This window comes from Myxocyprinus asiaticus, chromosome 36, assembly GCF_019703515.2.
Source record: "Myxocyprinus asiaticus isolate MX2 ecotype Aquarium Trade chromosome 36, UBuf_Myxa_2, whole genome shotgun sequence".
Classification (NCBI taxonomy): Eukaryota; Metazoa; Chordata; class Actinopteri; order Cypriniformes; family Catostomidae; genus Myxocyprinus; species Myxocyprinus asiaticus.
In genome coordinates, this window is record NC_059379.1 from 12,718,962 (window position 1) to 12,745,979 (window position 27,018).

General features: G+C 37.0%; 1 protein-coding gene across 6 annotated transcripts in view; it reads right to left on the reverse strand.

The window, feature by feature from the left end:
* The window catches only part of LOC127426893 (RNA binding protein fox-1 homolog 3-like), a 630,672-nt gene that overhangs the window by 510,537 nt on the left and 93,117 nt on the right, over positions 1-27,018 (reverse strand). For all 6 annotated transcript variants that reach the window (XM_051674011.1, XM_051674009.1, XM_051674014.1 and 3 more), the window contains exon 2: positions 7,301-7,407. The gene's annotated coding sequence lies outside the window, so the exon portion shown is untranslated. The remainder of the gene's footprint in view (positions 1-7,300; positions 7,408-27,018) is intronic.

The following is a 27,018-nucleotide window of genomic DNA, read 5'->3' on the forward strand; positions in this document are numbered from 1 at the left end:
CTGCAACAGCACCAAATATTGCAGCTTAATTTTTTTTATAACTAATTTTTGGGGGTGGATGTGTTTTAGATGTATCACTGTTCCATTACATCTGGAAGGCTAGGAGTTGCTCTGGCATATTTACAAAGAGTGAAAAAGTTGCAATAATTTCCAAAGATATATAACACATTTGTTTGCTAAATATCTGTACAGTTCATATAGTGCAGTAGTGGCCCTAAAAAGTATTTGGACAACTAAGTCACACTTAAAACTATCTGCATGTTATTGCATTAGATAACAAAATATCAAAGCTAGTGTCATCTGCCCACACAATGCCAGAACTGTTGGGTGTCGCTGCCACCGGGAAAAGTCACGGTTCTCCCTATGGCCAGTCTGCCCCTGGTCCTAGCAGAGTAACCACAAGTTATATTTACACACACCCCTAACATGTTCCACTAACACTATATATATTCTTTCATCATTTTAAACCTAACAAACTTTTTTCTTCTTTTTTTTTAAATGGTTTACTCGAAAAGGGTGCACATGTTATCAGTCTTTCAAATAAATAAGACTTGCTTTTATCTCCTGTTATGTCATATATATATATATATATATATATATACATATCAAATATGGGTCTTGCATTTCACTGCTCCTTGCGATAAATGTAAGCGCAGCGTAGTTCTAGCAGGAAGACTCGCAGCTGTACATCATCACAAAATTAGCTAGGTAACTCCTAGCCAATCATGCATCAGCCATCGCTTTATAAGTCTGCTTACAATCTATCACATTGCTGTTTCAGTGTGTGCCAACACGGCAACCTCCACCATCCCACCACCACCAGTTGAGTCCCGTCCTGCACGGGGGTAGGCTCCTCACTCCTGCCTCCTATCTCCGGCAGGATCTAACGGTTCTGAGAACAACAACTCCGGACCGCCAGATGGGGCTTACGCCAAAGAGAGACATTATATTCCTGTTTCACATTCATCAAATAAATGTCATCTTAAACTTTACTCAAGTCTGTAAGTCTTCCTGATAGAACTACCACATATCACACTTTTTTTTTCTTTTCTTTTTTTTTTTTTATGCTAACAGATTGTGGTTAAGATACAGGGCAAAATTCAAAACATAAGATACATCTATTGGCTCATCTTACCCAAACTACAATCCCAATTGAAGGACAAATGCCAGTTCCCCAGCACGGCTGTGCTAACAAAATCACCTTTATCCACATGGACAGGTGACAGTGTCAGCAGTAGGGCTGCCAGTGGAACAGGCTGTGCAAGCAATGCTTTGCCAAAAGAGTCCACATCCGCATGAAGGAATGTACATTTTCCACAGCTTAAATGTGCATAGAAGCATATTTAGGATTTATTTATTTTTTTCCTTATTCAAAGGCCATGTGTGTCTGTTAGCTGTGATAAGAATTCAACTTTAATGTTTGAGCTCAGAATATCAGCAGTGCAGTGCTGTGGAGAACTCTAACCATATGGGTACCAGTGTGTCCACTTTAGCTGTACCATAACACACATCTGGAGCCAGCCTTTGCACTTAATTGCCACTAATGCCTGAACACTATGTGCGACAAGAAGGAATTAACCACAGACAGGACCATTGACCTGGGCTTAGACAGAGCAAATAACAATCTTAGCCCCCTTTCCTGTCTGTGGCACTCTCAGTCTTTCCTTTAAGAAGGTCCAAAAGAAAAAAAAAATGTAGGAAGTGTCCAATGTTGGAGAGTAACTTTTTAAAAGTACCACTACTAACTGAACTACTCAGCTGTTTTTGAAACAGTGTCGATTTTCCATTAATAAGCAATTTTTTCCAACAAGCAATGTTGTAGCATGACCAAACGCTACATCGCTATTTTTTATGTCACAATGTATTGTGCAGCCTTAAAACAGAGCGAAACAAATGCAATCTCCAAGAAAGTCTGATGACTCTGATTTATTTTAACGAATCAGTTTATTCGGACAGTTCGTTTTAGCAAATTAACACATTCAGAAACTCAACAAACTGGTTCAAAATTAGAGTCAATAATTCATTATTTATTCATATAAGTCATCCCGCAATAGTTCACAAAAGTCCCTGATCTCAAGCCCAGCAAGCCAAATATGTTTAACCTTAATGTGCTCCAGGACCATGTACCAGCTAACTCATTAATTGTATATCTTATAATTATCTAAAAGACACTGTCCCCTCAAATAGCTTAAACTATTTAACTACTTTAAATTACAAGTGGTTTGTAGCTTGGCAAAATACAGTTTACAATGAAGCTTCCCTAACACTGGAAGTATCTCAGGCACAGGTGTGTAACTGTGCCAGATGCTTATCAATATTCAAAAGCATCAATGATAAAAGCTATACCTGTATATTGGTTGAGAAGCATTTGAAATATTATGACATAATGTCATACCCCCACTACCAGACTGTAAACACAAGCTTGAGGACAAAAAGAATCACTTCCTGGCAAAGCTTTAGTAAGAGATTCACATTTCTGGAGTATCATGCCCTGAAGGACCCTCAAGGATTGACAGAAAATACTGAAAGATCTTGTGAGTGAACAAACATTTCCTTTTATGAATCGGGTCTGCGCTTTCATGCACTAGATGGCATATTCAGCAAACAAATGATAACGGCAAATCACAGCAAAACTTGAGAACAAAGTAACTCGATTCATGGTTTGGCAATCAAAGAGAGGCAAAAACAAGAAGGAAAGAAACACAAAATGAAAAATGAAAGTTATGTCATTATTTAATTCCCCAATGTAGCTCATAACTCATATGACTTTCTTCTATGGAACATAAAAAAATAAAAAATAGAAATACATAAAAATCTAAAGCTCTTTGCAATCTAATGAAAGTAACTAGTGACTCCAGGCTGTCAAACTCTAAAAAAGGCAAAAAGCACCATAAAATCACAGTAAAAGTAGTAAATACAACTTGTGCATGACTTGAAGCCATACAATTACTTTGTTTGACTACTTTTACTATGCTTCTATGTTTTTGCATTTTTTAAGCTTGATCGCCCAGAGTCACTATTCACTTTCATAATATGTCAAAAGAGTGAAGGTTTTTTGCCTTTTGTGTTCAATGGAATAAAGAAAGTCATATGGGTTTGGAGCAACATTAGGGTGATTAAATAAATAAAGGGGGAAACTATTCTTCAAGCATAGGAGCGAAGAATAAAAATTCTGAAGTGCCATTCAATCTCTGCCAGCACAGGTATATAATCTGTGCAGTGAATGACAGGTCAGGCTCTCTCCAACAACAGAGGTGAGATTTACACCCCTCCATCCACTTATCAAAAGTGTCATGCAGAAAAATAATCCTGCTGCCATAAGAGTGATAACATGCTTGTCCTTCGCCAAAAAATTAAATTAAAATAAATAAATAAATATTAAAAGAGAGTATAAATAAAATGAAGGGCTTTCAACTTAAATCTCCCCTAGGTTAATAAAGTTGTCATTGGCTGAATTTTATCAACTCAGTATCAATAAATAAATAAATCAAACATCACTTATGGGCATTTCAACCAATATGTTTATTTTATTACCCTTCTGAATGGGCAGGGAGACAATATATAGCAATCAGCTCTCTCGTCTGATTGGTCGATCTGGGTTCGTGATTGTGTTTGAGACACTTAAATGTTGCATTCCCAGGGCTACCTCTTCCAGAATGGCTTTGAGCATGCTGAATTGCACCAGTTCTGATGGATTTCACTTTAACAGCCTTTAGAAACAGTCTGACAGGTGTGAGAAAAATTAATAAATGTCATTCACTAGAACTGTTGCTTTGATGCATAGTGGCCATGTGTCGTGTCTTGGCAAGGATGTATAAGAAATACACATTTAACAATGGATCTTTCCCTAAATCACATGTAACCCTGCATATGACTCATGCAAGACATGTATGAACTGAGGGAGAGAGAGAGAAAAACAGGCCTTGTGCCACACCTGCAAAATTTTATTCAGTTTTAGTTTGGTATTATTTGAACAAGCTACAAATGGACACTGTAAGGAAATACAGTTATACCCAGTAAAGAGACCAGTATGAACAATGATGACCAGGAGTCAGAGTTGAAGTTTCAATCAACAGAGAGATAGAGAGAGTTTACTGAAGACAAAGTTTTCCACATTTCCAAAAGCAATAGACAGAAAAGAGAAAATGAGTTGAGGATCTAACCTCAAACTAACTTAGATTACAGAAACAACAGTAATTATAAGCATATGCAAATGATTTAACATTTCACATGACGTTCTGTTTAACTACGTGAATGCAATCATTTAAAAGATTATATTTTTAAAACACTAAGTCAAGTTGGTAAGCAGAAATGGGACAGAGGTGAGTCTTCTCTTTAGATAAACTGCCGTCTAGTTCCTCTGACTTAGTCATATGATTCTCAAAACTACAAACAATCCCTCCAATGACATCATTAGACAGAACACAACATAGGCTATCTTTTCTCTCAAGGTTGAGACACACTCACTGGGATTCAGGCCTTTTCCAGATGTATATTTGTTCTCCGGGAGCCGGGCTAAATTAGAAAGCACTGTTAACTGCATTCCTGACATGGGTCAGACCCTCAGTCACACCTCAGAGGTCAAATACACAAATGACTTGTAACATTCATAATTATAACATAACCGGAATAAATGCACATGACTAAAATGCTTTAATTACATTTTGATTATATCAATTGCTAGTAAATGTATTCAACTCATCAATAGGCTGAAGAGACGGGTATATCCACCCCTTAAACACAATGTTTTAAATATGCATATATATAAACTTGATAAAGGCAAAAGCGCTTATCTCTTTTTGTGCTAATAATCTGCAACTGTGACGAGTGGCAGGACATGTTGTCCCACTTTAAATAATATATATTAGGTGCACTCAGTAATTTTTTGTTTCTCACACTGGCTATCATCTTTGATTTACACCATGTTCTAAACAGAAGTGACGTCATAAAGCAATAAGCAATAAAAGGTTTCTCTTCCATGTTATTCAGTGTTTTTGTCCTAACCAGCCACAAACTAGATAAGCAATGGGCGACTCTTTGTCGATAGCTTGGTTTCTATTTCTGTAGCATTGCGCTGGGTAGCAGAAGAGCGCAAAGACGCTCATCAACTTTTTCAGCCATCTTGGTTCTGGAAGTATTTTTCCCATAAATTTCTTCCATAGGCACGCCATAAAACACATCATAAAAGAGTTCTAAGCCATGAACCAAACCAACTAGCTCTGAGATGAATCATGCCATTAAAACTTTGATTCAAAGGAAAAAGTATATGAAAATCAGACAAAAAGTCAAGATTTTAAGTTGTTGATTGTAAGTATAGAAACAATATATTTTAATTTTATTGCAAAATATTCAGTTATTTATAAATGTAGAAGTTGTTTGAGAATGTAGGAAGACCGACTTGTTTGTGTCATACACAGTGGGTCATGCGAGCAGGCTGTTGCTTCAGTGCTTGTTGGACACGATGCAAATTTCTAATTTGTAGAGCGTTTATCTTCAGGATCACGGGTAGTGTAGTCCTTCACCAGGAATTCCACTATTAAACATGACTTCTAAAAAAATTAAAGGTTAAATAATGCAAGCTGATGGCTTCAAAATGTTTGTAAGTTACTGTTTAAAATTCATATGCCTATTGAAAAAAAAACGACTTTTGGTCCAAAATCCTGCTCCTCAAAACTTTACATTAAACATAAAACATGTTCTGATTAGCTGTGACTGTGCTACATCATGCAGCAGTTTAACGTTCAGTCTGGGCAGGCAACTTGCCACTAGAATCTTGTTGTATGGCATAATAATAATGCAACAAGACTTTATTAGCTAAAGTTCAAATGATACAGTCAGATATTAATGTCTGGTAACCATTGATGCCTTAAAGGGGCTGCACACTGGATTCTAGCCAAGACTGGATGATATATATTGTGTATATGTTTCATTCACATGTTTTTTCAGCATGTCTTTTTGTGATTTGACAGCTCGAATAAAACCTATTCAAGGCTCTGTTCTAATCCTTAAATTTGCGCAGTTACACCAGTTTCATACACTAACCTACAAACTCATCAACGTGACTTTTTCATTGTTAAAGAATTGCAAAAATCTTCATAATTTTAGTTTGTCTGGTGACTAGATTCACAACTTCCACCTGCACCACATTGACGCATGTGCAATGCCTGTGCCGTGTCCTACCCGTGACACGGCACTTTAAACGATACAATTGGCACTGAGGATAGACCAGTGTTCCATTGTGTCTTTGGGAGCTACAAAACTGACTGACCTCTTGGCAAGTTCATCACTCACATGCTGGTGCCCTTGGGAGTCTTTTGTGTGCTTTATTTTATTTTTTTTCTACACTCTCATGGAGTTGCTGTGCTGTCCCTCATGCTGAGATTGGGAAATGAGCCTCCATGTACCAATTTGTCCTGGACTTTCAGCCCACTGTCCCTTATAGACCACCTGCCCAGGGCCTCTCATTGCTCCCATGCAGGGGGTGGCAGTGCCCTTCATGGGCCCTAACCCCCAAACCTTGCTGCCTTAATGGCCACTGTGGTGCCCTACCGTGCCAGGCAGCCAGGCATGCCTCTGCACCACCAGACTCCAACATTGTGTCGGAATGCTAATGACCTCATCCATTTCCATCTCATGTTCTACTCCAGACACATAGGCAACCCTTCTCCCACAATCTATAGTTTCTCTTGAAACACACATGCAAAGATGAATGGTTTGTATTAATAAGAGGTTTGTATTACTGGAATGACTCAGCAATCAATGTATTCAAGAAAATTACGTGACCCAGACAAACATTTCAAGAGGGTCTTTCACTGTGAGTAGCTTTTAGCTGGTTGTGCACTTGACTGTCGCTCTGCATGAGTTTCCTATCTCAAGTGCACTTATAGACACTTCTCTTCACCTTTTTTACATTCTCTGAAGGAATTGTTCAGCATCGAAAAAAATGGACCTAGCCTCCACACATAAAAAAAAAAAAAAAAAAAAAAAAGCAGTAAGATTTTTTATTTGTATTTTTTATGAGTGTGTATGAGTTCAAAGCTATATATTTAATTTGCATGAATTCATTTTAAAATCTTGTCCTGCATCCATTTTTGCCCAAAACTCTGACATAGTGAATATGATTAAACTGTTGTTTAGGTGGTGTAAAAACTGGGGTGTATTGCGAAATATACAAGATTTGTCTGTATTCATTTAAAATATACTATGTAAGACACCCTAAACAGTAAGGGATAGCTACTTAGTGTCTATTCAAGACCATGCGATGAAAATTTTCAACTTGAGTGTTTTTGTGCATGCTTACCAGATCAGGGAAGTCTTGTATTCTTCCAGGAAGTAGTCTGGATGCTCTCTACTGCTATCAGAGACTAGACTTCAACTGGCAGCATTTCTTCTTGTCAGAACAGGATTCTATGGAAAATAAGACACGGATGAAAAAGAATTCAGAGATGTAGAGAATTACAATATATGCACTGGTATCAAAAAGCACCATAAGCCATAAATCATGTCAAACACTGATGCTGCGTTAAATCCATAATCAAAACACTGCAAAACAAAGAAAAGGCTTTTTGTGTTCTATTTTCTACCCATAATTCCAGTCTGCCTGGAGAATCTACAGTATGTGCTGTTGCTGATGTACTGTCAGTGGTGTACCGCAAATCTTGAGACAAGGCCCAGCCCACAAGTGATGACATCATGCATAAGCATTTGTATCGTGTTAAAAAGAGTACCTCTTATAGAGACAGACAGATATGTTATTTTAGGCAATTTAGCCGTCTTTAATACTTCTCGCTTGTATTTATCCTCTTTTTATGCTTATTCTTTGCTGAAATATTACCTTTTCATCCATCTGGATTTCTGTCATTTAGAAAGTGTAAATCAAGTCTACAGTGAAATAGCACTGGAGAGTTACATTTTGAACCAATCTTTAAACATTTGAATGTAACAAATGAGAGGGAAGTCCGCACTTCCTCAACCCCAAAGAAAGTAAGTCGCAATTCCAAAAACTTGTGACAGTATGGAAAATGCTAATAATAAAAAAGAAAAAAAGTGATTTGTGAATGCTATTCACCCTGTGCTATACTGAAACACATTATTTAAAGTTTTACTTTGTGAATTTAATGTTTTATATATATATATATATATATATATATATATATATATATATATATATATATATATATGACTGCGATACACTCCAAAAAAGCTGGGGCAGTCGAATGTTTACCACTTTGTAACATCACCATTTCTTCTAATAACAATTATTAAGCGTTTGGGCATTAAATGTTATGTTTAACAAGTTTATTACACTAAGTTAAAGGCTTAGTTCACCAAAAATAAAAATTCACTCATCATTTTATCACCCTCATGCCATCTCAAATGTGTTGACTTTCTTTCTTCTGCTGAACACAAACAAAGATTTTTACAAGAATTTCTCAGCTCTTTAGGTCCATACAATGCAAGTGAATGGGTGACAAAAATTTGAAGCTCCAAAATCCACATAAGGGCCACATAAAAGTACTCCAGATGACTCTGGTGGTTAATTCCACATCTTCTGAAGCGATATGATAGGTGTGGCGGAGAAACAGATCAATATTTATGTCCCTTTTTCTTCTCTTTCACATTCTCCTTCTTCTGTTTTTGGTGATTCACATTTTTCATGCATATCGCCCCCTACTGGGCAGGGAAGAGAATTTATGACAAAAAATGACTTGTAAATGTATCTGTTTCTCACCCACACCTATCATATTGTGTCTGAACACATGGATTTAACCACTGGAGTCTTATGGATTACTTTTTTGCTCCCTTTATGTGGATTTTGGAGCTTCAAAATTTTGGCAGCTATTCACTTGCATTTTGAGCACCTACAAAGCTGAAATATTCTTCAAAAAATCTTCATTTTTGTTCTGCAGAAGAAAGAAAGTCATACACATCTGGGATGCAAGGAGGGTGAGTAAATCATGAAAGAATTTTCATTTTTGGGTGAACTATCCCTTTAACATAGAACTGTCTATTGAAGCGTTTTCTTTTCTATATATATTTTTTTATTATTATTTTATTTATTGATATTTTTATCATTATTATTTTTACCTAAGCTTTGAGAATATGAACTGGCTAAAAATGTTGATTTAATAATTTTATGCACTTTACTGTAGTTTAAAATGGAGTGCACTTTTATTAAAAGCCAGGTATGTTCCTTGCAATCTTTGGTATTCTGTATAACAGTGTGTACAGGGAAAGGAAACCAACCAATTCTCACCAATACAACACCAATACGTTTTCGTTCGAAAAAGCAATGATTTCATTACATTTATGACTCTCATCCAGACAGCAACAGCATTTTCCTCCACCAAAATAATCAAGCATTTCAAACGCTATAATAGACCTTAGACAGTGGTCGTTTTAGAACTGTAGGTGATACGATCTAATGTTGTCTAATCCATTTTCATTTGAAAACTCTGTTTTCAGTTTCCTACAGTCATTGTTTTCCAAAGTATGCTGTGATAGACCTTTTTCACGCTAGCATCATCTTTGATTTTTAATGGGAATGACAATGAGGCTGTGAGGGATAGACTTACAGTCTCTTCAATGGATTGTATTGCAGTTTAAAGTGTTTTTGGATCGTTCCGCAGACAAAACATTGATAAAATATCTGTCCAAGAACATTCAGTATACAAAGTATCCCAATGAAGAGACTGTAAGTCTATCCCTCACAGTCTCATTGTCATTCCCATAAAAATTCAAAGATGACGCTAGCGTGAATAAGGTCTATCACAGCATACTTTGGAAAACGATGACTGTAAACAGAGTTTTCAAATGAAAATGGATTAGATAACATTAGATCATATCACCTACAGTTCTAAAACGACCACTGGCCAACCTATGATTATCCCTGTCCAGTCATGTCACTAAAACAAGCTACAACTTCGGCAAATGAGATGAGATACAGAGGACAGTCCCTATGCCCTGGTGGTCCTATCCACCAGGGGTGGACTGGCCATAGGGAGAACCGTGACTTTTTCCAGTGGGCCAGCCGCAAAACGGCACCGCGATACGCTGAAGGGGGCCGCGATATGCACCTACCAACCCCCCACACCGCTCAACAACTTTTGGGCAACTACCACCCAACCCCCGCTCAACAACTTTTAGGCAACCATGTTGGAGGTCACCGATAATGCTGACGAAGAGGGTTTTCAAACAGTGTGGCAGCCTGAGGGAGCAGGCCAGTGTCAGCCATCCACCTTGCCCAAACACAACTATTAACTTCATTGCTCTTGTACCAGCATAAATTCAGTGCTGAACACTTGTTCTATTAAGTCTTCTTTAAGTCTCTCTTTTCTTACCTTCAGCTCAGGTCTGCACAGCATTTGAACTGCACCTAACAGAGACTGTTCACTCTCACCTTAAAACACCTTTAACAGTCATTCTCCTGGGACAGTTATTGCTACAGTTGTACAGTGTGTACTTCTACTTCTGAGTTCTTTTTCTTCCAATTCTCAAGAAGAATACAATTTCTCTTGTTAAGCTTCCCACTCATCCTACATTTTTAACAGCACCGTACTTTGTGCACAAGATATTTTGATGTTTTAAAAATGTGACTTTAAAATCCAAACTTTTGCACCATTTAAATTGTTTGACTATCCATTTAACTATAAGTCAATGCTAGAGTTAGAGGAAGATTTTGACTGGTTATTGGACCGATGATTCAAGGAAATGTTTTTTTTTTTTTTTTTTGACATTTTTTGACATGCTGAAAAATGCATTATATCCATAAGTTGTTTTCCCAAAAATGACCAGCCTGACATGTCAACTTCTGGCTCAACCAATGGTGTGAGGCAGTTTTGCTGACCAATGGAAAATGGTGGGGAAGGTTCAGGAAACCAGTTTGAAAACAGTCATTTTTGCAATTCCGTTTGGTGATGCTAGTGGTGCAGACATTACACTTCACTAAATTAAATTCAGCATTAACTGCAACATCTTCTGTAATATGCTAAATTGTGGCACTGTCAGCTGTAAACAGCCTCCGTTCCTCACAAATCTGTCTTCTCAATGGCTTGATCAAGGTATCTGTTCTCCAAAGTGTTTCAAAAGCCAGCAGCTTTGGGGCAGACAGCTTTGAAGCCCCTGGAAACACAATGCCAGTGCTGAGAAAAGCTCCACCTTAGCTCCCTGTGTCCGCCCCTCGTCGCTTTTCTGGCAGCTCGCACAATCCCTCTCCTCCAACATGCCTTCCAAAAATAAGGACAGACGATCTCAGGGTTCTTTAATGAACTGTCAAGCGCCTCAGCTCCAGGCTGTACACAAAGATAGGCACCACAGCAGAGCTCAAACTTACTGTACAGAATAGCATAAAAAGAAAAACCTGCAGAAAAAAAGGCTTTCACCTGAATATTTCCAGCGCACCGTTCTCTGGTTTATGTCAAAGTAAGCAAAGTGTTGATTGCAGAAAAGTTCATTTGCTTGGCATTTTAATATTGCTGAGCTTTGTAATGTTTTTTCTCAACAAAAATCACAATTCATGCTCTGTCCTCATGGGGGCACCTTCACGCGAAAACCATTCTTTATTGCTTTTGTGTACAGCCACACCTCACTGATTCAATTGCTTACACACTTGTTCATACCCTATGAAAAGAAAAAAAAAATTCCATTTGCAAATGAACATTATACAGCAAGTTTGAATGAGAATTAATTTGCCAGTAGGTCACTTCAGCAATTAGCTGGACAGAATTCTCGGTAACACAGTAGAATAAGGTTCCATTCGTTAACATTAGTTAATGCCTTAGATATCATGAACAACAAAACAAGTAACTAAAAATACAACTGTTGTTAGTTCATGTTAGTTCATAGTGCATTAACTATTGTTTACAAATACAACTTTTGATTTTAAAAATGTATTAGCATATGTTGAAATTATCCTTAACCACATTTACAAAATGATGTATAAGTATTGTTCATTGTTAGTTCATGTCAACTAATGTTGTTAACTAATGTTAACAAATGGAACCTTATTATAAAGTGTTACCAAATGATTTTTTTTACCTGTAACAACTTTATAGGAACCAGCTAACACCAAGGTATTGTTATAATAGCCTAATATTGGTCACATGATCTGGTCACCTAGTATCTCTGAGTATTGATGTTCCACTTTGCTGCATAAAGTTGCTAGTTATGAAAGAGTAAATTAATGAATCAATTGTACAGAGGATATCCATTTACCTTTGTGACTATTTTAGCACTGATATGATTAATAGTATGCAAAGAGCCATTGCTTAAATTCAATGAGCCCAGGACAATTTAATGTAAGTGCCCCGCTCCCCAAGGTCCAATAAGTGACAGCCTTGGGTATCTCTAATGTTAACATAATCTAAATAAACTTAGTCTTGCACCAGTCTTGCACTATGTTGTTTCTACATTTAATCTAATAAAAATATCATCCCCCCCCCCCCCAAAAAAAATTGCTTCATAGATAAGGAAATCATGAACTTTCCAGAAATTTGTAAGAAAATAAGCCACTTAAAAAAAAAAAAAAAAAAAAAAAAAGAAGTGTTGATTAAAGACAGAAGCTTGTTTTTACTTTTGAAAACATTTACTTCAAGGTTAAACATGCACACACACACATAGCCTGCATACAAAAGACATTGCCCCACACAAATGCAATGTACAATTACTTTGTGATACAATACCCACACATTAGCATTATAAAGAACAATAGCTTAGCACAACTCTAATGATAGTGCACTGAAAATAGAGCCTCTTTCAACTGAGGTTTGAAGGAGTGTAACTGGGTTTGTGTATGTATGTGTTTTACAGACACGCAGACACCCATCCATGAGACACGAGAGATTTGATAAACTAGTGAAGAAAATTGTCATTATATTCCAGTCTATAGACACAGGTTATAAGAAACCCATTCAATCTTTTGTTTTCCCAGGAACACTGGTTTGCTCAAATATTTTACTATTTGGGATTTTGCTATCATGCTGGCAGAACCATATCATCCAGAAAAGGGATATGAGGATTATACACATGTATGTTATTCGTGCTCTGCTGCGCTTTCCATGACAGCTCCCTGACATCAGTGCCAGTGTGGATGACTGAGATCTGGTTTCTAGCAAAGGGGACCTTGCTCATAAAACCAGCATATGTTATCTTTCAGATTCTGCCCTGCTGAACCAGACATAAATCAGCATCTTAAAACAGTTAAGACCATCAAACCAACTTATGGTGGTTTAGCCTCAATTTTTACTAGTGAACAGGATTGCTATGCTGGTCCACCAGCTAGACCAGCACCAAACCAGCCTAGGCCAGTATGGAAATTCATTAACCTACCACCCTAAAACCAAAAACTCAACACACAGTACAAGAACCAGGACAGATAGGCTGCAACAGCTAAAGTGGCAGTGATTCCTTTTATTTTCCAGGGGAGCAATCAGTTCTGTACCACTGCTCACCACCACAGATTGACATGTTCTCCAGTGGCTCCTACAGCCACGCAATACTTTTACAACCCACCAACCCCCCCACCCCGCCACCACCTACTGGTGTGCTGCTGGAATCCAGTGAAGTGAGACCGCTGTGAAAAATTCATCACCCAGCTTCTAAAAAGCCCTTGGATTCCTAAACCAGGAGTGCTCTAAGTCTCGTTGTCCTCATATAACCTTCATCCACAAACCAATCTGCAATAAACGGCGATATGTTGAGATTTTGTTGATGCCAGTGTCACATGAATGGAGCCTGGTGATTTGCACAGACAAAAGGAATTATAGCAGGTACATTATACATACATACATACATACATACATACATACATACATATATATATATACACTATATTGCCAAAAGTATTCGCTCATCTGCCTTTAGACGCATATGAACTTAAGTGACATCCCATTCTTAATCCGTAGAGTTTAATATGACGTCGGCCCACCCTTTGCAGCTATAACAGCTTCAACTCTTCTGGGAAGGCTTTCCACAAGGTTTAGGAGTGTGTTTATGGGAATTTTTGACCATTCTTCCAGAAGCGCATTTGTGAGGTCAGACACTGATGTTGGACGAAAAGGCCTGGCTCGCAGTCTTCGCTATAATTCATCCCAAAGGTGCTCTATCGGGTTGAGGTCAGGACTCTGTGCAGGCCAGTCAAGTTCTTCCACACCAGACTCACTCATCCATGTCTTTATGGATCTTGCTTTGTGCACTGGTGCGCAGTCATGTTGGAACAGGAAGGGGCCATCCCCAAACTGTTCCCACAAAGTTGGGAGCATGGAATTGTCCAAAATCTCTTGGTATGCTGAAGCATTCAGATTTCCTTTCACTGGAACTAAGGGGCCAAGCCCAGCTCCTGAAAAACAACCCCACACCATAATCCCCCCTCCACCAAACTTCACAGTTGGCACAATGCAGTCAGACAAGTACTGTTCTCCTGGCAACCGCCAAACCCAGACTCATCCATCAGATTGCCAGATGGAGAAGCGTGATTCGTCACTCCAGAGAACGCGTCTCCACTGCTCTAGAGTCCAGTGGCGGCGTGCTTTACACCACTGCATCCAATGCTTTGCATTGCACTTGGTGATGTATGGCTTGGATGCAGCTGCTCGGCCATGGAAACCCATTCCATGAAGCTCTCTACACACTGTTCTTGAGCTAATCTGAAGGCCACATGAACTTTGGAGGTCTGTAGCGATTGACTCTGCAGAAAGTTGGCGACCTCTGCGCACTATGCGCCTCAGCATCCGCTGACCCCGCTCTGTCATTTTACGTGGCCTACCACTTCGTGGCTGAGTTGCTGTCATTCCCAATCGCTTCCACTTTGTTATAATACCACTGACAGTTGACTGTGGAATATTTAGTAGGGAGGAAATTTCACGACTGGACTTGTTGCACAGGTGGCATCCTATCACAGTACCACGCTGGAATTCACTGAGCTCCTGAGAGGGGCCCATTCTTTCACAAATGTTTGTAGAAGCAGTCTGCATGCCTAGGTGCTTCATTTTATACACCTGTGGCCATGGAAGTGATTGGAACACCTGAATTCAATTATTTGGATGGGTGAGCGAATACTTTTGGCAATATAGTGTATATATATATATATATATATATATATATATATATATATATATATACAGTATATGTTCAAATTCTCCCCTCAAAATAACAAAAAAAAAAAAAAAAAAAAAAATGCAGACTGTCTTCAGTTTGATTGCAGCCATTGTGACAAGTCGCTGGGTTACTCATCATTTAAACATTGGTTTTCAGACTTTAGACTTTGTTAGGCCATTAGCCATGCATTACATTGGGATCTCTGCCTGATAGACTCTGTCTTTCTTTCTCATTAAACTAGTCTAGAAAATTAAATTAAGAATATGTCAAGGGGCCTGAGGTGGTTCTTATATATACATATAGTTCACCTCCAGCTGGTAAACAACTCCTTGCCTGTTATCCTGGTTTGGTTTAAACTCGATTCTCTCAGGACACACTTAACTACACAAAAAGTGACTACACTAAAATGTTGCACATAGAAGCTGAGGTCCACAGAAGCACTCTTGTGCATATATAAGGGATTTAAAGAGAATAAAATGCAGCTAATTAAAATAGTGTTTCCGTGAGATGTTAATGAGGTTTTGTTACACTTGGTTGGATGTCCTTACATGATGTACTTCTAATCCCACTGAGTCAGTGCTCTTTGTCTTTGCATAGCTGGCAGCCATAATCCGCAAAACTCAGTCAAAAATAATTACCAAGCAGCCACATCTGCACATTCAGAAAAGTCACCATATTACTCATCATCAGCATCTTCCCTTTTATTTCTATTTTTTGTCATAAAAAGCAACTATTTAGTCAGACTCATTAAACAACCGTGGGTACTAGAGCTGGGAATCGCCATCCTCTTCATGATAAGATACAATTACAATACATGTCATGATTTAATACACGCATCACAATATCATAACTGAATCATAATTTAAACTGGGCCAAACTGTGCTATGTGTCCATGAGAGAAAAAGTAAATCTCTCTTGCGCCTCATAGAACCCACTCACTGCCCCAGTGAAAAAAGCCGACCTCAGGGTTTGCATTTAGTTATTCAACCTGCTTCGTCATTATTTAACTTGTGGACAACTGAATGTACAAATAAATTCATAAAAATATGGATGCAAGGATCTGAAGTATCAATACAAATTTATGAGGAAAAAGTATCACGATATATCAATATATGATTGCATAGACACACCCCTAGTGTGTACACAAGTATTTGCATGTAAAAATATTTGCGAACATTTTCACGCAGAGATCACAATCTTTATTATTCTGTTTCATGCAAATTGCTAAATGCAAACACACACTCCCTTATTTATAATGATCTGGATTCATCAACAGATGCGTGCGGTGTTTGAATCCAGTGGAAAAATGCATGGTAACTTTTCCTGTGTGTATGCAGCTTGAACGCAATTATGAGTGAATGTGACCCAGTGTCTTCCCTTGGTTTGCATCTCATTCGTGACTGCGTTCGCATTGGCGACGTCTGGCCCATTTGAAATGAACCATGATGTGGTAATGAGCTCATGATGATATCAGCCTTTATGTGTAACCACACATCAGAATGTCAGCAGTTCTGCTGCAGGCTGAAGGTGAGGGGAGCAATAATGACATGTTTTTGTCAGGCTGCCGCCCACTCTCTGGCGTATTTAGGCTAGTTGAGGTTCCTACTGCTTCCCATGTGCACAGGCCTCAAGGGAAAGCTTCAGACGAGTGCAGCAGGATTACACTTTCTGTCCAACATATTGCGTGTTTATGTATATCATGTCGTTCCAAGCCCATATTATTGTCTTTCTTCAGTGGAACGCCAAACACATTAAAAGTAGATGAGGAAAAGGGGCTGACAAGCTCTATACGACTTATGTGCAAAATTGTGATGATGGCTTTGTGAGAGAAATGGACTGAAATTGTAATCATTATTAAATTAAATCTTTCTTGACAGATGTGGTCACCATTCACGTTGTCTATATGGAAAGAGCAGTATAGATATTTAGCAAAAAAATATCTCCTACAGATTTCAAAAGACATGATTGTGAGTAAACATGATTTCCAATTTTGGGTGAACTATCCCTTTAACAAAGCAACTGATAAAATTCCAACACACACATGCATGACCTGCTTTACAAGTACACTTAAAATTGTTATGCAAACAAAAGGCAAAGAGCATTCAAAAGCCACAGGTAAACACATCCAGAACAAGGTGGTCAGTTTCTCAGGGGCATAGCAACACATGCCTCAATTAGGTCAAAACGAAGAGGTGTCTTCTCTCCCCCGGCAGCTCAATAACAGCAGTAACAGGGTAGGTTAAAGAATACTGCCTACAGGCTTCTTTCTTCCTAGGCTTAAAGCTGTGTGTGTGTGTGTGTGGATACTGTCTGTTCTATCAAAAATGCAAACATTTTTTTTTCTCCCCGTTACTGAGCCAATTACTGAGATAAAGTGGACTCTCAGAAATTGGAGCTCTCACGCTCATAACATATTTAGCCCTGAATCCAACATGACACAATGAACCTGACACAATGCACCTGATTTTTTAAAAACTACATTTTCTAAACACCCAACGTCGAGGCAGTGTGGGAGACCAAAAGTACCTTATACAATCAGATCAGCCCATTTTTTGAAAGTTACACAAACGTAAAAGGGTCTAACATTACAAAGAAGCCATGAACAAACTTGAGAGGCAGAGGATATGGTACAATGTTACTGACGGAAACCATTTTAGCAACTGTAAAGGGGTCTTATTTGCTTAATTCTACAAATACCAAAATAATAATAATAATAATAATAATAATAATTTTTTATATAAAGTAAAAAAATAAATAAAAAAATAAAAAAAATAAAAAATAAGTAATTTTTTGATTAATAATAGAGACATTAGCTTATACTGTATATTAGGACTTTTCACACTGCACTTAACCCTGGGTTATCTTCTTTTTAAACCCTGCTTTAAACCCTGGGTAAAGCAACATTTTACACTTGTAATTTTGAAAGGGGTTTAGGACCCCTTTTTACCCCGGCTTATGAAACCATGCTCTGGTGTGGGTATAACCCCGCTCTGCATTGCCAAAGTTATAGTGTGAAACGATGCAATGTTAGAATGTTTCAGAAAGTTGTTTAGCAACACACAACCAATCATATAATACCTTTTTGCTTACCTTATTTAATAATGCATTCTGTACAGTCTCAGAAACTTTCATGCAATATTTACTGTACATTCTCTGTCTGAGGAAAACCGGTAAAATGTCAAACAGTGATGGCAAAAGTGATAACTAGTGTATCGAAGAGACAGTATTCCTGTTGCGTGTGTTTACATGGTATGTTTCAGAAGACAAAAGACGAACAGAGCTGATTTGCTTGGCAACATTTCCACAGAAGAGTAACTCCATTGACAGGCTGCATGTCTGTCATGAGCTGTATCATTGTAACTGACCCGCAAATATGCAAATAAGAATGTTAACCTAGGGTTTAAAAATACACAGTGTGAAGCATGAAACAAGATAACCCAGGATTTCATTTACCCAGGGTAAAGGATGACCCTAGATTACCAATTTCAAGTGTGAAAAGCCCTATAATGAATTGATGCAGCAAAGTATGCATTGAAAAAATGCACCTGCATCCTCCATCAATGATAATATCCAGCTGTCCATGTATGTTTACGTATGCGCCCTTACCATTAATTCACCAAGTAGGACCTGCCCGGGATCAACATCCTTGTTGATCTTGAAATTACATTCTTATCAACTAATCATATTTTAGGGTAATGTTCAGGGGTTAGAGTTAGGGCAAGGCTTAGAGCAAGGGTTGGGGTTTCAGCAACACTTATCAACCCATAATTTCCCTCTGATTTTTAAGGTACAGGGTTTGTATTAGAATGAGAATTTTACTTGCCCGACCAGACAAGCAGACTGTTTAAAACGTCAATAACGAAAAAATAACCGGCTATATTTGTGATAGCCCAGGCCTGTGTCACTTATTAGAAATTCATATTCTTATTCTGCTATTGAAATTAATCCAGAGCATGTCATTTTATAATTCACTAGCGAATAATAACAGCTGTGCCCTGTTTGATTGACAGGCGCCGTATGTGTATGTGCTGAACATGTGCGTGTTTTCCGAAAATGCTCACACTAATGCGCACCTGAATAGTCAAATGCATTTCAAAATTCCGCCAAAATGCCCGTCTTGGTGAGGTATTCATGTAAACACAGAGAGTGATGTCAAAAGTGAATGTAAACAGCGGAGAAAAAAGTGGATTTGTATTAAAATGTCAGACTTGTAAGTGTAAAAGTAAGCTAATAGACCTGCTGCTGTCTAGTGTATCATTATAATAATCAAACAACCATAATTAGAAAATGACAAAAACACTTACTGCTCTTGACTGAGTAACTTTAGTAGCTTTAAAAAGTATTAATGTATTATAATCATACAGAAAAGACCAGTAGTAGTTTTATATTGCATTTCATTCTGAATGTTTACTTGAATACTTGATAGCCTACTGCTGTTAAAAACTTTTAAAGCTGTTAAAAAAGCACTGAATATTCTTAAGTTGTATTTTTTGTTCAATTATTTTTAATCTATTTTTATTCATTGCTGTTTTTTATTGTTATTTTATTACTGTTTGTTTACCAGTCTTGAATAATTACTTAAGAACTTGAAACCATTCTTCAATAATTAACATATAAGTTAGTGTTATTATTTGTTGTGGTTTTGGAGCTGGTATTGAGAATCGTCAAATTTCACTACAGACTACTGAAATTTTGGTATTGTGATAATATATAGCCTTTATTGTACATGGCTACGGTAACATGATGAAAAAGTAGATCTCATTCCATAGAAGTGTGAGCACCCCTGCTGTAAATGATGGTGATGGAGGCTTTTCTTTATTTGACTACCATACGTTACATAAAATAATTATCATATGACAATAGCCTTCTCCCCTACCCAGTGCAGTTTACATTTCTGTCACAGAGAATTGAGCTGATTGCATAGGTACACTATTAGGTTGGGCATTGCTCATAATTTTAGAAAAGTATACAACTTCAACTTTGACATGTTACTTGAGCATGTAACTTAAATATGCTTTTTTTCTCTTTTCAAAGTACCTTTTTTACTTGGACAAGTTAATGGGCAATTTACTTGTCCGGAGGACAAGCACATGACAATGCTTAATGTTGAGCCCTGGCTCAAATGTATGCTCTAGTCGATTTTGTGTTTTGACCATTTGTGATCTTGTATATGCTTTGTGGGTGTGACTTTTTTGCCGTGTCATCACCATTCATATCTATGCAACCAATGTGTTTATGATTAAATTACTACTAAAGCACAAAATTGTTTACAAGAGCACAAGTTCTTCATAGATCAAGCCTCTTAATTTTGCTCTCAGAGTGCACCAGATTGATGCATTGATTTAATTGATTTAACTTTAAAATGTAAAAATAAAATCTTACAGGGGAGCATGCCCCCTTACCCTCCTACAGGGTCCAAGGTCCACCCACAACAGTCTCACAAAATCCTGTGGGAAACACCATACTAAGGGCAAACAGCATCTTTCTCTAACGGCCATTCAAAAGTAGTCGTATATTCTGACAAAAAACAAATTACAAGGAGCATTTGAATGACAAATATTATAGAGCTTGAGACAGTGCTCTTGTGGTGGCACCATTCAACTGATCATCATCCAATGCATTCTCAGCATGTTGTGGTGTCATTTTCTTGTGGCTCTAGAATGATTAGTCGCATGGCACTTACAGCTCAAGTAATTGCCTAAAAGAAAACCTGTATGCAGAACTGAGCATCCATGAGCAAAGATTGCTGCATGCATGTTGCGTACTTTCAGAAAGTCATGTTCCAGCTGAACAACTGCCATTGAGATGAATGGGAATGCTAATGGATAGTTTTCCATTGGATAGGGTGGTGAATGTGGCACAGTAATTATACACTTCACCTTTAAGTGCAAGTTTTGAATAAATATTCACAAATGTGTTATTTTGAATCCAGCAGTGGCATTCACCATAAAAATTACCCTAAGCCAAAGTCTCACTATAGAGTTGGAATATGACAGCACCCAAATGAATGAATTCACTTAATAGGGTAGGCAGGATAATTGTGATCCTGTTGGTAAGGGCACAGACATCAAACTAGTCTTTTCAATGGCTCCTTTTCAACAGTGCTATGATAAAAACAATAGCTTGTGAATGAGACTATTTCGATGAAGGATTAAGTACTTTCAGTTGAAAATTAACTTTGAGCTTGAAAATCAAAGACTGCATCTTCAAAGATGATGTATCCAAATTACTCTCATTCAGTGTATGTGTGCGTACACATGTCCTTCTATACTCTCCACTCATGTGTTCAGGTGTGTGCGTGAAGACACCGGACAGTAAATTTGGATCTATTTGGTTTTGGATTGTTTTTTATTGTCTTCAGTTCACTTGACTCTTGACAGAGACAAACAGAGACAAGCAGAGAGGAGAGGGTCATTAATCATTGGATGGAGGAGGTTGGGTTCTGGCAGAAGAACCAGACTTATCCATATCATTGGTTTCTTGCCTCTTTTGTCTTCTGTGCTGAATGAATGAGAATGAACTCTGGATTATCAGTCAGCAACACTCTCATGCCTTTACAGACCATAGGGCACTCAGATGGAAAAAACACAAAAGAGTAAGAAACACTGTAAGCCACTCACAGATTTCTAAGACTTATGTTTATGATTTCTTTTACTTATGATCTAAACACAAATGGTCCACCGAGACAGATTATACCTGGTGTGAACATTCATCTCAAAAGCATCTCCAGTGACCATTAGTGAAATACTTTTGGAAAGTTTACATGTCTTGTTGTGCGCCATGCTCCATCTAAATCTTAAAAAGCATTTTGCTAATTATTTTAAAATATTTAAAGCCACACCAATGGACACGCCCGGTGTGGACAGGGTGTAAGGCACATACAATGGAAGTAAATGAGGCCAGTCCATTAACATTAAAATACTTTTTCTTTTTTTCTTTTTTTTTTTTTAAGTATAGCCACAAGATGTAAACATTATATTTCTTAACATTATTTGTAGTGTGATAAAATTGCTTATTAACCTGATCTGTGTAAAGTTATATCTAAAATTACAACTTCGTTGGCATGACAACGCAAAACCAGTAAACCATATAAGCAATTTTATAACATCGATAACATCTATAATATTCTTTTGAAATAGTGTGTACTTTAATGTTTATGAACTGGCCCCATTTACTTAAATTGTAAGTGCCTTACTGTAACTGCAATTTTTAAATAAACAATGGATGTTTTTATTTTATTTTTTTTGGTAATCAAAATTATGCCACAAATGCTGTAGATTGAGCTTAACCTGTATTGGTCATGTCATGATCCTGCCTCTTTGGTCTTGTTTTATTCTTGTTTTGGCAGGATTGTGACAGTTTCCTCCGCCCATCTCTCAGGCTGTCCCATGCAGTTGTTTCACTCTCTCCCATGTGTTTCTCACAAGTGCCATGGTAGCGCTGATTCACGAAGCTCATGATTATTGGCAGCACCTGTATCCTATCTCCCTTTCCTCTATATATTCTCTCCTTTGTGTCGTCTCCTCTGCCATATCATTGTGTTTTGTTTCCAGTCCAGCTGTTTTGTTCCTGTCATTTCCAGTTTTCCCTAGTCAGTTTGTTTTCAGTTCAATTGTTGTCTTGTTATACTTGTTTTCTCCCTTGTGAGAGTTTGTTGTTTGTATTATGTTTTGTTTGTTTTTTTCAATAAAACCCTTTCTTTGCCATCCTGCATCTTGGGTCCTTCCTCAAAATATGCGATGGGTCAGATGTTAATAACAGGCAACACCGTTATGCATGTTATCACAGTTATTTGCAAACTTAAGAGTGTGGTGACATTGCACAATAGTATAATACCATGAAAACTGGTACAGCAAAGTTAGAGAAAAACAAGCCTCCCTTAAATGCCAGTGGTACCCAGACATGAGGCCTGCAGCTGTTGGCTAATTAACTCTTCTGCACACCTGTATGGAGAAAAGTCTGTCCTGACAGCCACTGTTGGGCCTCACTGGGTCTAAACATGCAATTGCACAGCAGATGTTGTCGCATTTCACACTTTGTTGAACAAATATTTCACAGCTTTGAGAAAAGGTGTGGGACTGCTGGCCAACATCAGGCGAAGAATATCTGCTACCTGTAACACACTGTTCACACAGATGGCTGAAGTCATAATTTTACAATGAAAAAATCTAATTTAATCTGACCAAAACTATTAACACAAATGTCACTGGGACACAACTATTAACAGAATTAATTAACTGAGAGCTCAGCCAACGAAATCAACAGACAAGTAATTCTCGCAGTACATTAAAAAAAAATGCACATGACCTAATTCGCAATTCTTGAGGATTACTGCTGTTCTCTAATGATGCAGTAATCAATTAATTTCTTAAAATAAACAGCAGAAACTGACAGTGGTGGTAGGTTGCACATGGTTTGTTTACTTCCAAGTAGTGTTTTCATGATGCTATTTTTTCTTTATTTTCTTTCTAATATTCAATAAAAAAATTGCATACATAAAGTATTTTCATTATGGAGCTTGGGTGGGAGAAAATGAGATGCAAGAGAGGAAACAAAAATAATTTCTCATAATCTCAAGTATTGTATATAGAAATACATATTTTTAATACAAAAGTCAAAGAAAGGAGAGAATGTGATTTCACTATACAAATTGACTTTCCTTATTAACTCCTTTATCATTTTTCTCTATGAGGCAACGATGTAGGGATTGTAACAATAGGATCTAGTGGAATATATTCAGCAGAAAGATGATGCTTATGGGCCCATTCTCTGCATGGGTGCTATTTAACAGACAAACTCTGTATGTATGCTGTGGAACAATATGCCATCCTCGGTGTCAGCAAGTTTGGAGTCTCACAGTGTCCCTTAGAAGACTCTGATTGTCAGAGAAAAACAATGGAAGACACTGGCATGGCCCAAAAGCCTCCCAAAACGGAGTCTCTATAGTCTATAGTAAGAACAGTAGGAAGAGAATATTACAATTAGAATATTGTTAGACCCTATTATAAATCTATTATTCCATGATCTTTACAAAAATCTATTTTATTTTTTATTTTTTTGTTCCCAAACTTTGAAATATTGATAACACTTTACAATAAGCTTGTCCGTTAACTTTAGGTAACGCAATAGTTACATGAACTAATAATGAACAATACTTTTACAGCATTTATTAATCTTACTAATTTCTACATATACTAATACATTTTAATAGTAAAAGTTGTATGTATTAGCATTAGTTGATGCATTATAATCTGACATTAAGTAACCGTGAAAAGCAGTAGATTTATATGTTAATATTAGCATGTTCATAATAAAATGCTTCTACTAATTTGAATAATTATATATATATATATATATATATATATATATATATACACTACCGGTCAAAAGTTTTGAAACACTTGACTGAAATGTTGACAAAAAAAAAAGTTTTGTAGACAAAAATATAATTGTGCCACCATTTTAATTTATTTCATTATAAAACTAACATTTAATAAAAAATAAAAAAAAGTTTTTGAAATGGATGACTTGGACCAAATAATAAAGAAAAGCAGCCAATAAGCATCAATAATGTTTAAAAAGCATCCCAGGGTGACACCTCAAGAAGTTGGTTGAGAAAATGTCAAGAGTACATGTCTGCAAATTCTAGGCAAAGGGTGACTACTTTGAAGATGCTAAAATATAACACAGTTTTGATTTATTTTGGATTTTGTTTAGTCACAACATAATTCCCATAGTTTCATTTATGTTATTCCATAGTTTTGATGACTTTACTATTATTCTAAAATGTGAAATTTTATATATATATATATATATATATATATATATATATATATATATATATATATATATATATATATATATATATAATAAAGAATGAGTAAGTGTTTCACAACTTTTGACCGGTAGTGTGTATATATATATACTATATATAAATGCAGTTTGCACCAAAAGAGAGTTTGAAAAGTTCACGCGCGTGGTACAGCACAGCAGGGGTTATTACGTCTTCCTGCTGTTTTCCTGCATCAAAACCCAACTGGCCTCATTTTCTGGATTCCTGCCGATTTGCACCAGCCTGCAGATGGTCATAGAGGGAGAATATCTGTCCTGTTATTGTACACAGTATTTTTGTTTCATTGACAATGGCTTATAATGTTGTTTACACGTGTAGAGCGTGTCAATGGCAAGGTGAAGTCGGGCATTGCAGGGAATGCCCGATTCAAAGTGAACGAAAGCAAAGGCAGCCAATTTCCATGACAATTTAGCTGATCGTAATCTTTAAAATGTGATTCCATGGGATATCATGGCGTAAGAATCTAGAGTAAGATAATGAATTTTTGTAATGAAATTTAGAGGAATGTGCAGAGCAAAATACTTGGAATTGAATGAGCATATTGATTGTATAGGCTTTAAACTCAGTTGGGTTGAATAAAAAAAGAAGGTTGGGGGAAAAGGATATGGCATGTTATCTTGTTATCAGTGAGTGCATTTGATCCTGAAATAGTGTGTGCACGTGACAGTGACAAGGTTGCAGCTGAATGTGTAGATGAGTGTGTGTGTGTGTGTGTGTGTGATTATAGTATGCATGATTTCGAATCAATACAGTTGTCTTAATTACATATCAACTGAAATGTCAAGTTTTGGGCTTATAGCTCAAATGTTTAAGTTCCTTGAACTTATTTTCCTGAAAAATCCATAGACTTAAGATTCTAAATGTTAATAACTCAAACTCTTGAGCAAAAAATTTAGGCTATGGGGAATACCAACAATACCTTACGCTTGAATTATTTAATTATGTTTCCTTGGTCAAAGGGAACATACAGGGGCATTTTAAATAGTGGTTATACAGAATTCATAAAGGTTTTAGCTCTTTTGTAGTATTATTTTTGTTGTTTTGTTGCAAATAGTTGTTTTGTGTGATGTCACCATTAGGGTGATGTGTGTCCTCTTTGGTCATCTTAGTTCTCCTTGTGCATGTGCAACTGAAGTGCAGGTATGTATGCATTTCTGTGGAGAAATAAGTTTATTCAATGATTGATCTGGAATCAGTTATAATCTTCATTATTTCAGCTGTGTTATTGTATGCCCTAAATTAGTCCATTCACTTAAAACCATTAAGTTGAAACAACAACATTTAAATAGCAAATCTGAGTTATGTCTACTTGCATCTAATTACCTTAACTTAAATAGTTAAATTTATTCTATATCAACACCAAGTTAAGTGAACTTTATTGTTTGGTGATGCCATTACTCATTTCAATTGAGGAAACTTGTTTTTGAGTAGAATCAACTTATTAGGATTTTCAGTGTTGGGATCTGCAAGACTACATATTTTCAAATTGGTTTTGAGGAAGCCCTGTATTTAGGTTGGTTTTAGGATTACCATTTACATTAAGACACATTTTTGCATTTAATAATATGGAATTGAACATAATGAGGGGGTCTTGAAATACATTTTTGAAAATGTGACTATTTTTAACGTAAAAACGCATTGCTCAAGGAGGGACGCTTTAAAAACAGTGTGGGGTCCAACACAACAGCCAAAGACGTCTATCTAAATTTTATGGCTTAAAGGGGATAATTTTAAAGATGCAACTTTTTCTGAGAAGGGTTTACAGTGCAAAATATCCAACAGCTAAAGCTCAGTAATGTCAACAAGCTATCAGCATGCTAATTCTAGATAAATTGTAGTCAATAGTTGATGGATTGATAGTCGATCTCACAAATCAGCTAGTCAGTTGTTGGAAGGCTAATCGACCATTGTGACCCATCCTAAGTATGGATTCAATTTTTAACATATAACATACATATATTTTATACATACTGTAAAACATATGGCCATGCTGTCCAAAAAGCAATTCCACAGACTAACCAAATGTTTATAACAGCAACCTTCAAGTGCAAGTTCCAAAAGTACCAAGCATG